The following is a 15,547-nucleotide window of genomic DNA, read 5'->3' as shown; positions in this document are numbered from 1 at the left end:
GAGCTGTGCCGGCTTGAAACATGGAAAGATCTGCTCCCTTGAACCTGCAGAGAGAGATGAAACAAAGAGAAAATGAAACGTAGGAAGGCAAGTATAGGAAAAAACTCATAATTTTTTTTCAGTTCCATTGAGCTATAATGGCCTGATTTTTGACAGCTTCAAAAACACTGAAATAGCCTTCTACCAAAATTATCTCTCAAAAAGCTAATGCAACATCAAAGACATGAATTTTACTGTCCACGCTCTCCTGTGCTATTTGAAGCTGAAGCACTCTATTGAACTAAACTAATTAAAGTGAATATTTTGACTCATGACAATTATGAAAATAGGCACAAAAGTACTGTTAAAAATTTCTTCCTATTTTTGTAAGAGAGTAAAGGGACCACATACTGAAGGAGAAGCAAACACATTTTCCTACCTCTAACGAATGTAGCATACATCTGGTGCTCAGGGTTTGAAACTAAAAGTGATGATCTCGGAGGTCCTTTCCAACTTGGCCGATTTTATGATTCTATGATAATTCATAGATCCACAAAACGGTCAAAGATGTAACCACAGAGGTGAAGGACATGTCTAAACTGGCTTTCAGTTTGATAGCATGGATGGGTGCTAGCTGGGAGAAGCAGTGCTGCATGTAATGAGGCAATGAATGTAGACCCTGCAGTCATTTGTTGCCAAAGCGATGAACTGGGGTAGTGGGCAATGGAGCAGTCAGAAAACAGGATAAAGACAGTCTGTCTTCTAAAACACAAGATTCGTAGGATATACAGCATACACAATTTTCAAAACTAAATGGAAGTATGCAACTGCCATTCTACAAACTTCATGAATTTGTTGGCCAGATGGCCTGGGAGTCTTGACAGAGGGCCATCCACACTCAGTGCCTGTATTTTGAAGGACCCTTTCCTTAATTTTTTAAATCTCTTCTGAGCTGCTTAGAAATCTTAAATCACATGGTGCCAGCTACCTCACAGTATTTTTTGGTGATAGGAGGAAAGGCGAAGTTCAGCTGAAAACTGTTGCTCATGCCAAGCACATGCTGCTTGGCCCTACATATCCCCCCTGGTTCCTGGCTGAGTTTGCGGTCCCACTAGACCCCATGCTGGCATGCCATGCTGCTGGCTCAGATAAACATATGTACACTGCAGTAACAGCCCTGAATGATTAGGTGGGAGACACAGGCAGGATGTGACCCTGAAAAGATTTTCTTCTACATATGGAAAGAACAGTCCTGCCTTAGCAGGGTGTTGATCCTTTCAACCAGAATAAGACCTCCTTGACAACTTATTTTAAAATGGTTCAAAAATATGTTTCTTCTATCCAAAGAGTTTGAGTTTTCAGGAAGGGGAAAAAGTCACTGACACATCTCTGTGCAATGATGTGGCCAGGCACAGACCACCACTAGGAATGACAGATGGAACCAAACTAAATGCTAACATTTGTTCACAAATGATTAGTAAATGCTTACAAGTAATAGACGCACTCACAGAGAGTGGCATTTGGGAGTGATACACAAAGGTAAAAAATAAAAAGGGCTAAATTCCCTGGCTAGTATCTTCATGACAAATGAGAGCATCTCACATGTTTCTCTGCAGTCAGAAGTCAAATTCAGTCATAGCCAAAATTACCTCTGGTTTAATTCAGTAACATTAGGGGTAAGTTTGGCCCATTGTTGGACTTTCCCTGATCCTCATATGGTTTACTAGTGTTTGCAATCAAATGGTGTCAAACATCTCTGGTGCAAACTGGTATTTTAGGAACTGAAGTGACCTGTGTCCTTTAGAAAAGGTAGGCTGAATTTTGCCATTCAGTTGGCGATATACTTGCATCACACATCTGTACTGTGTCTCTCTCTTTTACTGAGTAGTCCTGTTTCTTTCTCTTCACACCTTTTGAAGATCTTGCACACTTCCCAGTAAAAAATATTTGGATGACTAAACAGATGTGTGCTTTGTAAGATAGACCTTGAGTGGGCACAAGGGGAAGCAGAAGAGGAAGCAAAGGCTGGAGACAACCCATTTCCTCTCTATGGGAGTAGGCGAGAAAGAAATGGCTGGGAGTTTTCCAACACAACAGGTTTTCAGCAAAACATTTCGCTTTCAACAGAAAGACTTGATTCATTGAAATGGAAATGTTTCACAAAGAAGCATCTTTTTCAGTGACCTTTTAGCAGAACTCAGGCAAGATGCCACTGAAATCCACCTGCTACTCTGCCGACTCAGTTGGAGAGCTCACCACATTTGCCATGTGAATCACCAAAATCAGAGACAGCAAAACTTCTGGACTCTTACTAACTCCTGAGCTGAAGTACCCTCCTGTGCCACCTGCCCACATCATCATTTAGGGAAGATGGAAGTTCATGTCTGCTCACAAATCATAACTGTTCTGAGACTGCACAACCTTAGACCTTGTAAGGGATGACCCCAGTCTTATCTAGCCTCCCTATCTGCAACCATCTGTTTCCCTTGAAAGTTGGACTAAGGTATAAGTTTGGAGAATTTTGTCAAAAAGAATCCAAATGATTATGAATCCATCTGCCATTGCTAACAAACTAGTCCATTTATGTTTATTATTCTTGGTGCAAATTTGGAAATATGTCAACCTTGAGCTTGTCTTACTCTATCTTTTAGTCCCTATCTCATATGCCTTCATTTGCAAGAGAGAAAAGCTCCTTCTATTCCAGGAGCACATGTACAAGGTGCACTCGAATTCTCCTGAGCTTTATTTCCCTTATGACCAACATTAGATGAACTAATCTATAGCTCTCACTTACCCTTTGGACATCCTCCAGTACTTGGAAAGCCTCATTTTTAAAAAAAGTTTATAGACATTTATAAAAAGTGAGGCAAAGAACTCCTCAGATAATTCATCTGAAGCACTTACATGTAAGTTGGTTTGTTGTGGCAGATACTCAGTTATATCTTTCTCTTTGGCTTGTTGTGGCAGATACTCAGTTATATCTTTCTCTTTGGCAAGTTGTAACTTTTTGATTGAAGGTACATCATCAGACGTGATACATCCAACTTGGGCATTCCTAGAACAGAGAAGGAAGAGGTAATCAGCAGTTCTGTCTTATTGATATCATTACATTTTCACTTTGGGTTCCTTGTCATCACTGACTGGTGCAATACAACAGCTGTACCAGCTAACTGAAAAAGGCTTATGGACACTGGTACCTAGGCAACAGATGATTTTCTAGGTTAGTGATTAACTCGTTTTTGTCTGCCTGAATAAGATGAATATTATATTACCCCTTGCCATGGAACAGGACCTTTGGGTTGAAAGAAATCATTAGCCTCTCCTTTAGAAATGCTATGGCTATTTTAATGATGTCCAGAGTGAGGTTATCTGTGATAACACAGCGTAAACATGCAAACAATGGAAGAAAGATATGGCAAGAGAATAATTTACCAAGTGAAGAGCACTCACTTAGTGACCACACAGTTTTACTAAGGTTTCCATTTCTTCTCTCCAGAAAGTTGATGTTGGTTATTCAATCTTTAAACTGCAGTTAATTTAACTTAAATTTTTACAGAACATAACAGGAACACGATCTTCCCCAATGTTTAGCAAGGGACAGAAGTTAAGGCTGGGACATAACCCACTACCTTTGTCATGCTTGATCCAGAGTTTATTTTTAAATGAGAGAAAAGCAGATATTAGGCACAGAATTTTATCCAATTTCTATTCAAACTGGAAATAAGAAACAAATGTGCCATGATAAAGAAGTTTCAAATGAGGAGGCAGTAATAATGCTTAATTCAGAAAGTAGCTGCTGTGCCTTTGTCATCATATGACCTATAAAATAGTAAAATGCTGTTAGAATTAAGATTTGTTTAGCATGGCTTTGCAAACCTGCACTTACTTAGTGGTTAACAAAAGACTCGGATTTCTTTAAAAAGATAGCATTCTTGAACGGTTGCGATAGAGAGATATAACATTTAAATAATTTCAGTATGCTCATCCTCTTTGCTTAGGGGGAATGGGAGGAACGGAGGGTGCCGGAGGAGGCGGCAGTAGCCGGGGCTGCAGCTCCCTCCAGCGCCGGCATGGCGGCGTTTCCAGGGAAGGGAGCCGGCCTCTGCTCAGAAAACATCATCGCACTCGGGGTTCCTGGATTTTGGAAATTCCGTACTAGCTCACAGACATGTTTCACATGGTAGAATATCCTTGCTTTTGAGCTTTAAAGATAATAAATATAGGTCATATCATGTATACCGTGATTTGCATGTGTATCCTGGAAACTGTTAGGGCAAACGGCATAGACAAAATTAATCCCATGTGTTGGTTTGGGCAGGATTAAGAGCTGGATGCTTGAAGACTGTTGAGAATTTTTAATGCAGCATGTTGTATTCCTTTTGCAATGTCTAAATGGGATGGGTACAGTGCCTGCTTCTTTCAATATCTTGGTTAGCTAACTCTAATTGTCTTTCCTATTTATGGCTAACTTTTATAAATAGGAGAGATGTCTGAACAACTTGTGGAGGTCTTGACTCTCCCAAGGAAGAAAGGCCTCTGGCAGACATATGATGGCAGCTGGAATCAGAGGGCTGTGGCTGTTACTGACCCCCCACTGAATGGTTGGTCCTTGCCAATGAATATGCACCTTTCCTGCCACGCTTTTCAGGCTGGTCTGTAAGATAAACCAGCTCTGCTTTTCATCTGTTGCTACAAGCCTATGGAAACCCAAAGTGGAGGGGGAGCCTCTACCACAGTACTAATGGGGCTGTTCCTGCAGCAGAGCAAGCCCTGAGGACAGTTCTCCCAAAATCCGGTTCCTCATGTGCAGCTGGAGTTGGGTTTGGATCTGCCTGTGGAACTGTAGCACAGACACTGATGTGTCCCAGAAACAAGCAGAACCTGTTGAGTGCTATGTTAAATGGGCAGGTGCCTGGTTTTCCTAGGCTCAACCTTCCCTCTTCCATGGCTCCTTTACTTTCCCTTCTTCCCTGCTCAGGGCAAGTTATTTGAGAGAGTTGGTTGTTTCAAAATGAGTACCAGGGCTTTCTCCCTTGTCTCCTGTAAACACCATCAGTTTCAAAACCAACTCCTCCACTTTCACAAGATTTTCTTAACTTTCCCACACTGCTATCAGTTGCAAAGTTCCCCTTAGACACTGCTATAGACCCACAGTCTGCTTTTCAACCTAAAGTAGCTATGAGAGTAGAGATAAAGAACACTGGGGTGGTGCTATGGCAGCCACAGACCAGAATCACAGAAGGGAGAAGCAAACTCCCAACAAGACCCCAAAGTGTTCTGTAGTGTCCCTATAGGCCTGTCACGCACATATAGACTGAAATGTTCACCATACCTCTGAGGAGCACATGAGGTTTCACAGCAGATTCGGGGTGAGAAGCAGCTTTAGGACAAATCTTCAGTCAGTGTGGGCTCTGAAACCAGAAGCTCCCTGTGTGCCAGCAAGAGGCAGCAAGGGACACAACTCAATTTTCCAGAAGCACCAGAAGTGCTTATGGGATAGGATGGGTGCCAAGGGCATCCCTGTGTTGTGCATTCTGGATGCCCTTCAATCACCCTGAACTGCTGGCACGTGGCTGCAGACAGCACTCAGTGCGTGTCGCAGGAGTGTACTCACTGATGGCCTTTTAAAAAAAATGCACAAATATGAGTAAGTAAGATCAGGATGTGTTTGTGGACACTGTCTAGCTTCTTTTATATAAATACTCATACTCACTCAAAACTTGTTTCTTCCTAAACAGTGTCTATTCTAGTCAAACCTTCTCGTCCACCCAAAAGCACAAAAGTTTCCTCTCAGTTTGTGTGGGACAGAAGGAGTGATGTAAACACAACTAATGTAATGGTGACTAAATTTACTTAATAAATGAACAAATAATGTTGTTTTGTTTCTGTCATCTTCAGAGAAAATGTCCAACAAGTGGTTAATAATCACATTTTCTATCCTTGCCCTGTATCCCTGTATTAAAAAAAAAATCCACCACAGTGCTTGATTCTAGGGGCAGAAACTTTATAAAAGCAAGGCATTGTTCTAGGTAATAGGATTGATACATCTGACTTCTTCCTGAATAATTACATTTTAAGGAATGTTTTCCCTTTGAACTTTTCCTGCACCTATTCTCCTTAAAAAGAAATATTTTGTTATTTTTTTGCAAATATCTTCACCTTCACTGGAGTTCCTGAGACATAGTAGAGGCAGTAGAGAATCCTGTATAGCAGGATTGTATAGCAGTTCCCTGTCTAAATTATTACAATTCTTCAAAATAAATCTGGAAGTGTTTTTCTTCAGACTGGTTTCAGCTCCTGGCTTTGTTGTCCAGTGCTGGTAGCGTGAGCAGGACATCACTTTCCTTTTCAATCTGAGTGACAAAATAGGCTCATCCTGGACTTCCACCCTGTACTGCTCCACTTGACCTCTCTGGATAAAGAAAAGGGGCAGAGGAAAGCTCTTGCAAAGCTTCTTGTGAACCCTCTGTCCAGCAGAAGAGGCAATAAGGAAATGTGTGTAGATCCTCCCTGTGCCACAAAGCCTGGATATAGGGGAGCAGGGGTGTCGGGAAGGCAGGCAAGGATGGCCCTGCTCCTTCCAAGGGGCTTAGCTGGCAGCAGGAGAACAAGGGAACCAGCCTCTGCTTGTAGCACAGCGTCCCACATTTTTAGCTGGTATTGCAGAATTTCCTGTTATTGAGTACAGAGGTGCCTGATTTGCTGGAGAGCATTGCAGGAGTACAGGTTCCTTCCCAAGACAGTGGTGCCAAATTATAACATCATTTGTATTTAGCCAAGTAGTTCTATTTATAATAACCTTTCAGGTGACCCAATCAGATACTTGGTAAAGCACATCTAAAGGAGATTAGTTTCTATCTTTCAGAGTATGAAGCAGTGTACTATATAAATAGTGCAGCTTAGCTACTGTCTATTTTGAATGTCAGTTAGGATCAGGTAGTGTTTATATACTCATGAGATTTAGCAGTTTTTATTCAGGATTTTTCAAATTTTCAGCATCAAGCTGAAACTTGGCATGTAAGCTGTCAGCACAGATGCTAGTTTTAGCCAAAAATAGAGTATGTTGAAACTTTTAAAGGTGTCAAGTGGCTTATTTATGCAGTGGTTGCAGATGCTTTAGTTTCATGGCTTTTTCAATTATACAAAAGCTTACTCTGTCACCTTCCTCCAGCATTACTCCATTCTCCAGCATTACAGTCCTGAACACTGGAATAAGAAGCCAAATAATCACACGAGTGATAATCCAAGGATGCTGGTGCCCTGGAAGCAGGTGTAAGTAATAGTCATTTTTGGTGAAACAGAACTATCCTTACAGAGTCACTATAAGAAAAATAATTAAGAAGACACCTGAAATGAACACACTACCCAAAATGATAACATATTTCTTGACAGTACAGTGAAAGGGAAGGTGAAATCCCCAGCACTGTGGAGGTTCCCTAATATTCCCATTGAGACAAGGAAGGACCTTCTTCCAGGGATCGCCAAAATCTCCTCCTCCAGTAATCATTACAGAGTACAGGCCTCCAGACACCACAATATTTATTGAGTATGTGTATTAAAGTCTAAGGCACCACAATTCAGAAAACTTGTAATAGTATAGATTCGCTTTTGTTCGGTGATCTACAACACCATTTGAGTAGTAACAAACTGCCCCTCATAAATAAATCAATCCAAATAAATTTATCCACAAGTGCCCCCATTTGTTCCATTTTGCACAGCCAAAGAAATGCCCTCTGCCATAACCTAAGTTCTGGTAGACTAGAAAACAAAACTAGGAGACTATAAAACACGGTTTTCTTGCAGCATGTCCTGCCAACAGCTGCAGGAGAGGGCAGGTCAATGTAATCATGACGTAGACCCTGTCCTCTTTCTTTTGTAAGTACCCTGAAAGACAGGATGGGGAAGATAAAGCTAGGGAGGTCCTGCCTAGTCAGAGGTCTGTCTCCAGCACAAGTAACATTTGTAACAAGTGGAGGAAATATATAATTATTTGTAAGCATGTTGATATATTTAAAAAGTCTCATATGTAGGGTTTTGTTAATTTTAAACGTTTTAAGAAAACTTACAGATTGCAACGATTGTGATCAGGTTTCAACTGAACTTACTCATTTAACATTATCTTCAAATTCATAGCTGTATTTTTTTCCAGTGAGCAATTTACTCTCTGCAGAAGCACTTGTGCCAATACAAGTTAATGTGCATGACTCCCTTATTCTACCCCTCCTGGGGAGGCATGCTCCATCTGTTTAAAAAATCACAACGGTTGCAGAAAAATATTTTTAAGTTTAGACCCTTTCATTCCACTGAATCAAACTAGACACAAATATGAATAAAGACCAGTCATAAGATTGTAAGCTTGAAGCATTTGCTCATACATTATACATATTCAATACTTACTCATTTTATTTTCTTTGAGGAATGGTAGAATTTCAACACTCATTAGCTATACCTCTTTTTAGAGGTCTTCAGTGGTAATTTCTCCTCTAAAATTCCTCAAAATAATAGATGAGACCATATCACGCTCTATTTAGTAGCCAGTATTTGCACACCTACAGTACTCCTGACATACAAACATTTTGATCTTTCCTGTCAGAATGAAGCAATGTGAAAAACCTGAGCTAATTTATTTGGGCTTTAGACAGCTGTGGATGAGAACTAATATATGGTCAGGATTTGAAAATATGCCAGCAGGACCTTACTCTTCAAACAAGTGCTCCAGTATTCTATTAGGAAGGTCACATATCTCACATTATCATTTGATGGGAACCAGCTCAGAAGTCTCTTTCCCTGCTGCTACAGCTGTCCCTGTGAAATAGCAAATGTTTTCTGGTCATTGTGTGTTCCGTGAATTATTTTTCTAAAAGCTTATTTAGAGGAAACTCAGAGTCCACTTTCTTAATTCTGAAAACATGGAGGTTGAACCAAATCATGTTTGTTAAAAAACCCCTAAGTCTCAGTGTGGTACAAATCTGGGGTTTTTTTAGTAATTTCAAAATGTTAAACTAATTTTACAAATAAAAAAATTTAAAAACCCGAGCCCACAAGGGATTCTTCTTTACCAATCCTTTGCTTTTGAAAATACATATAAGAATTTAGAGATTCCGTTTTTTTCCTATTAGGCATAAAAATGAGACAGAAAGATACAAGCAGAAGAATCCACGCTTGTGCTGGTGTCTGTCCAGACCACCTCTTGGAGCTGCACGAATGGGAGGCTCTTGACTTTATACATCATGCTGTTGGTGTGGGCATAAACTGGTGTTTCTTTAACACTGTATCCTACTTTGAAAGAGGTTTCAGGAAGCCTGGGTACAGCTGCAGGTGGAGCACAGAATGGCCATGGGGCCAGCACTCACTTTCAGAGCTTCTCTGGGATACTTGGTTCAGCCTAAGTGGTTCTCCAGGATATTTGGTTCAGAGCTCTAAGTGTGACCTCTGTGCTTGCCGTGTGTGCTCCGGGTGGTATGCAGCTGCAGCAGCTCCATATCTTTCCTGAGGCCAAACGGTCGGAGGGAATGGGCCAGAGGAGCACACCTAGGCCAGGTGCTTTTTGTGTCTCTTCAGCCTCCATGAACACCAGGTCTCAGGAAACATGGTTTATGCCAGAGATTTCTCTCTCTCAAGAATTTCATCTGTACCTGTCTTCAAGTGAGACAAATAGAAGGTGAACCTTTTAGGTAGGTTACTCATGCTGTTGATAGTCAGCAGTGGCTGTAGTTTCATGAATGCTTTCAGGTAGCATAAACAAGTTCTGGTGTGAAAGAAGCTGTCCATCCTCTCTCACCCTCCAGATACCTGCTGTAATCCTATCACTCCCCTGTGTTTGCAGGAGCATGTTGTGTGGTCATGTGTAGAGCTGGTTGTGCTTAATCCAAGGAAAAACTCAGAAAAGTTGCTACGTCACTCTTGAAAAGATGGTGAGGAGCAGCAGCAGGACCTAGGCTCAGAAGTGGCTCAGGGCAGTACCTGAAAGTCAAGCACCAGCTCCAAGGCTGGAACTCACCACACTGATGCAGCTTCTGTGCAGGAAAGGGCGACTAAATCAACCTCTGAGGGAGATGCAAACTGGGCATCCCTGGGATTCAGAGCCCAAGTCCACTTCTGGTGCCTGGCTGCCTTCATGTGCACAGAAAGGGAATGTGCATGCAGGCTATATTTTGCAAGAACTGCCCCAAAAAGGTACAGTGAATATTTTTTGCTTGTGGTGTGATTTGACACATGACATGCCACAGCAACCTTCCAGGGCAAAGAATGCAGTCCCAGTATGTATCTGATATAATTAAGGATGTATGACTTAAGTACCAGCTCATGGCCTGAAGTGATACCATTGGACTGAGATACAACATCGTGGTGCTGCTTTCCATACAGGGAATTGCAATATGTGCTAAAAATACTGTTGGGCATGTGGAAATGCAGAGTATTATCGCGTACAGAGGGGGAAATGGAATGTCAGTCCCAGTTGAAGTCACCACAGAAGAGGGAAAACATTGCATTGGACATTTTAAAGTAAGCCTTTTTGCATTGCCAGCAAGATAAACTGGGGCTGGCTTGACATTATCTCTCTCTCCCCTCTGTCCCTTGCAGGATGACAAATGATCTGTTTAGAAGTGAGTCATAGCTAAATAAAACATGCATAGGTAATCATTTGCACCATATTAGGCATCAATTTTCCGCTACATATCATATCTCTGTAGCTACTGCAGACATTGTTTTCCTCCCTGTGTTTTGTCATGGGAAGATGCATTTATTTTTAAGCTGTATAAAGTCATTCATCTCTAGGGAAACATGGAGGGGATGCTTGACATGAAAGGACCTCATCCTCTCTCCAAACCCAGTCTGTGCCCGGGCTCTGCTATCCCAACTCTGGGTGGCACACCATGACTGTGGTTTAAGGGAGCATCCATGAGAGAAGACTTGTTCTGACAAACTTTTTAGAAAAAGTACCCAAGATCTGAAATTCTGGTTAGAGATAGCAGCATCTGCTGAATTATTTAAATGGATACATTCTGGTTCTAACAATCATAGAATCAGAAGAGGGGGAGCAGAGAAATTTATACACCGAGTTACTTGGGAAGGACAACAGTGTAATAAACAAAATGTTCTGGATAAATAACAAAGTGATTAAATTCAGCCTTAGAGAACTATAAAGCCAACTCCTGCCCATTTTACCCATATGAGTAGTTTCATTAACAACAATCTGCTTCTTAGTAAATTGCCAGTTATAATAAAAACAAATAACTTGTTCTTTTGCATAATTCCAGTCATACTCGTTAAAACTTGCGCTTTTATACTCCCATGTTGTAAAATACTCTTCACATTACTGCTAAACCACTCTATCTCCCTCTTCTGTCTGAGCAATATATGTCAATACAGGATCCACAGAAAAGGCAGAGGAAAAGTAAATACATCCAAAACAGGTGCAAGAGCAGGATGATGCAACCGTCTGCTCACTCTGCCCACAGGAGCAATGTGGCACCTCGGGGCCAGGAGTGTGAATCCAGAAGGTGGCACTGAGTGAATTCCATGCCAAAATGTTGACAACATCTGATATGTGCAAGAGGGATGCTGAGCGCACAGAACTGCGTGTCTTGTGGAACATGATACCATGTAAACACCAGCGGGGTTAGATTTGCACACAGTAGGCATTTATTTACTATAAAAACAGATGTGCCTCATAATTGCATCTAAAAGGTGCATTCCCAAAATTAACAATCCAAAACCTGTACAAAGGTAACTTTAATAATTAATTTAGAAGAGTTGCTGTCCATTTGTTTATGCTGTAAATACCAATTTTAGTAAAGTATCGCGTGACATCCATGAAGGTTTTTTTTAATATTTTTTGTTTTGTCACATTTTTATTTGACTCTATGATACGAGGACAAAGGGGTGACTTAGAGCACTGAGTTGCTTTAAAGGAGTTGCTTGTTCTTTTCTTTTATACTATTCATGGGGCACTTAACGCTATTCAGGAGAATCATGATCTTTAATATGCATGTGTACAAGACATACTCTGCAAAAACAAGTTGGCAGAATTTTGCACGGAGCTGAGGGTAACATCCCTTTCCTAAGAAATGTTACATTTAGGAAGTGGCTGGCAGTTTTTTATTACGACCATGAGAAGTGACACCCCAGAAGACACCCTTTGTGCCCATTCTTTTCAGGAGCATTACTAAGAGGGCAACTGGCTCAGCGCTGCAACAGCTCTGGAGGGAGAGAATTCACTTTACTGCCCCTAAGAAAGGGGAAAAGTGAGGCAAAATGATATGAATTTGGATTTTTATCCACATTTCCAAGAGCTACACTTTTGAAGCTAGCAGAGTTCTGTACAGACATTATTCATCCCTGTTTCTGGAGCCCCTAAAGCTGTTGTGCAGAATGTTGTACAGAACTGGAATAGAAAGGCAGGCCCAAAGAGAGCTGTGTGTGATACAACAGATGATAAATCAGTGCTAATGGATGGAAATAAGGAAATAACACTATTACTCTTCAGCCTTCTGAAGAATTGATATGGAGGGAAGGTGTGAGAGGGTAAAAACATCTTGTTTTCTAGCAAAAATAGAAGGACTTTGCTCAGAGTCTTTTTACAGTCTAGCTGGAGATTCATCTTAACAGTGATGGGTATTTAGTGAGTTTAAAGTATTTCTTCTTATGTTTTATGCATGTTTGATGAACTATTGTGGAACCCTCTTGGTTGTCTACAAGGTTGTGATCTCTGGATTAAAGAGGGACCCCTAAACGTTAGGGGTTTGTCCTATGGCTGAATCTGGCCCTACCAGAGCTCACCATTGCAGTGGTGCTCTGCAGTCAGAAATCCAGCACCTCTGGCTCTGGTATAGATTTATCAAGAGAATAAAGCAGAGCTCTGGCTGCTGCCAGTCTCCATGGATCATGCAAAATGCATTTCAAGCAGAATAAAAAATCACTTAGGTCTTTGTCTTGTACCAAGAATAACACAGTCCCAATCCAAATAAGTAAAAATTATTAATGGTAACAGACAGCTGGACAGCTGAAAACACAGGTCAAGGACACAAGATGTCCTTGCCTCAGTAGTTTTCCATTTGCTCATGTTGCAAATGTCTCCAATGACTATCTGTTCTCTTGGCTTGTTTCTAGTTTTGTGGGCAAAGCACTAACTGTGATGAACTCAGGGTTCATGTGAGCTCAGCTCACATGGTAAGTCAGGCTCCAGACTCCCAGTATGTGGGTGAAACTCCACTCATGGCACTTCCTTCAGAGCTGTAGCACTGTGCCCTTTATTCTCTGCTGTATAAACTTGGGCCCATTTAATCTAAGGCATTCTGCTTAAGACTGGTTGGCATAGTGCTGAAAGATGATTGAAAAAAGAGAGAACTGAATGACAGGAAGTGAAGCCAAACTATAAGTGGTGTGAACCTTGTTTTCCTTTTCAAAGTAGAACTAAATGTATGTGATCTAATTTAAAATGTCAGGATGCTTTAGAAATATATATCTATAATGTTTCATTTTAGTAAGAAGAAATGATGAAAATCTTTTTACTACCAAGCAGATGCGGATGACATTGGCTGGCAGCCTGTTACAACACAGTAGTACAAAGGGAATTTTTCCAAACATTACCAAAGTAAACGCTTTTTTTTTTCTGTTGAGATCTTACTACTATAAAGTCAGTCAACTGAGAAGAATTTCTCATGTTTTGGGTGGTAATAAATCTTCCACAACTGTGTTAACCAACATCTCGGGCAGTTTTGCTGATTGATATTACTCTATATCCCACAGTACAAATTGCTGAAACAGGAAAAGGGGCTTCAAACATTTCCTTCCTAGTTTTGGTCAGCATCATATGACTACATGAGAGAAATAGCAAGGAATTCATCAGTAATAGCAGTAAGCCACATTTCAGGTTTTGAGTCAAAAAAGAAAACAAAACCAAAACAACTTTGCCTTCCCCACTCCCCCTCCTTATTCCCATGTAACTGTTCAACAGACTTCGTGAGAAATCTTAGAATAATTTCTCTTTTCAATGCTTCTAATTTAAATGACTTACTAGAAATGAATATTTCATGGCATATCAGGACTCTGATCTTCAGAGCTTCATCTCTTTAGTGCAAATTATTTCAACAAGACCTATACTAAAGGCAAATCCTGTCATTTTTCTATATCGTCTGCATTAACACTATAAAACTAATTTCATCTGACAGTTAAAGTTCTTGTTTCTGGTATTTCCTCATTTTTACTTTTTAGTGTCTCCCACATAAAGAAGTGACACAGTTTGAAAAGGTGTGGGGTTTGGAACCCCCTCAGTTAACCAGTTATGGCCTCATTAGTAGAAAAAGAAGCAAGATTTCAAATATTTAATCCTTAGTTTTCTTTTTCTTCAAGCCAAAACTACCTTTGATTTCTGTAGTGGAAATTCCCAAAGCAGCATTCATAAACAAAGTACCCTTTAACCCTCCAGGTCAGTCTGAAATAGTATGTGTTCCTGAGCAAGAAAGCAAGGTCTGCTTAGACACCTCCATGCTTGGAGTTAAGAAAGTTTCCACTTTGGAGTAAGTAGTTTCCACTAGACCTCACTTCTCTTGTTGCAGTAAAAAAAAACAACAAACAAACCAATCAACCCTCCATCTATATTCCTATCACAATCTGATGGGCCCAAAGGTATTAAAATAACCCTCCAAGCCCAACAGTTATGTCATTTGATCAAATGGAAAGACTTACAGTATGAAGCTGGAAATCTTTTCCATGTACCTTGGCCAAGGGCAAGACAACCCTGTGTACAGCCTGTGGCCTGGGGTGTCAGCATTTCAGGTACGCTTTCAGAGGCTCTTGCCACAGTCCTTTCATGCACTGTGTACACTGAGGAAAACACATGTAAGGCAAAGTCCAGGCTCTTCATCTCAGCCTTTGAAGTTCCCTCTTCTTCCTTTACTCATAGCCAACCTTCAGCAGCCCATCTCTCATTAGCTGCAATTCACAGAACCTTCCTCTGTCCTGGCTTCTGCCTAACTCTGGAAGTCTGGCTGAGCATCCAAGTGGACCCTTACATTGAGAACTGGAATAACAAAAGCAATTGGGCTACAAGACATTAGCACAGGGGCTCACGGTGGTATTCTGCCTGTCCCTTGCTTGTATAATCCTGCAGGTGAGAGTACTAAGGGTGGGTGGCTGCTCTGCCGCCTGAGCTGCATAAACCAAGACCATTGCAGCCAAAGAGCAGTGATCGCTCTGAGCGTGGGGCAACAATTCCTCCAGCCTACTCCCTGTGTCACTGAGCAGCCCAAATGCAGGTGAATACCACAAAGAAGGAAAGAACTAGAGTTTCAGACTTCTGCTGTTTGTCCTCCAACCTCTGAGCTGGATGACTTAGATCAATTCTGACTTTCTAAAATTGGTATTCACAGGTGCAGCACTTCACTGCTCTAAATACTCGGGGTGGCTTTTCCCTTAATACCTACCTATGGACTTTTCCACACTAAGTTTTCTGATGGAGAACTAGAAGGCTTTGCACGCCCTTAGCCATTCCCACAGCCAGTCATCCAGGTACACAGCATCCTTATTCATAGTATTCAGACATATGAAACTAACAATTCAATTCCAA

Source organism: Pipra filicauda, unplaced genomic scaffold, assembly GCF_003945595.2.
Source record: "Pipra filicauda isolate LSUMZ 115617 unplaced genomic scaffold, ASM394559v2 scaffold190_size1978887_pilon, whole genome shotgun sequence".
In the NCBI taxonomy this organism is placed as follows: domain Eukaryota; kingdom Metazoa; phylum Chordata; class Aves; order Passeriformes; family Pipridae; genus Pipra; species Pipra filicauda.
The sequence above is the reverse complement of the archived record's forward strand: the minus strand, read 5'-3'. Positions refer to the sequence as shown.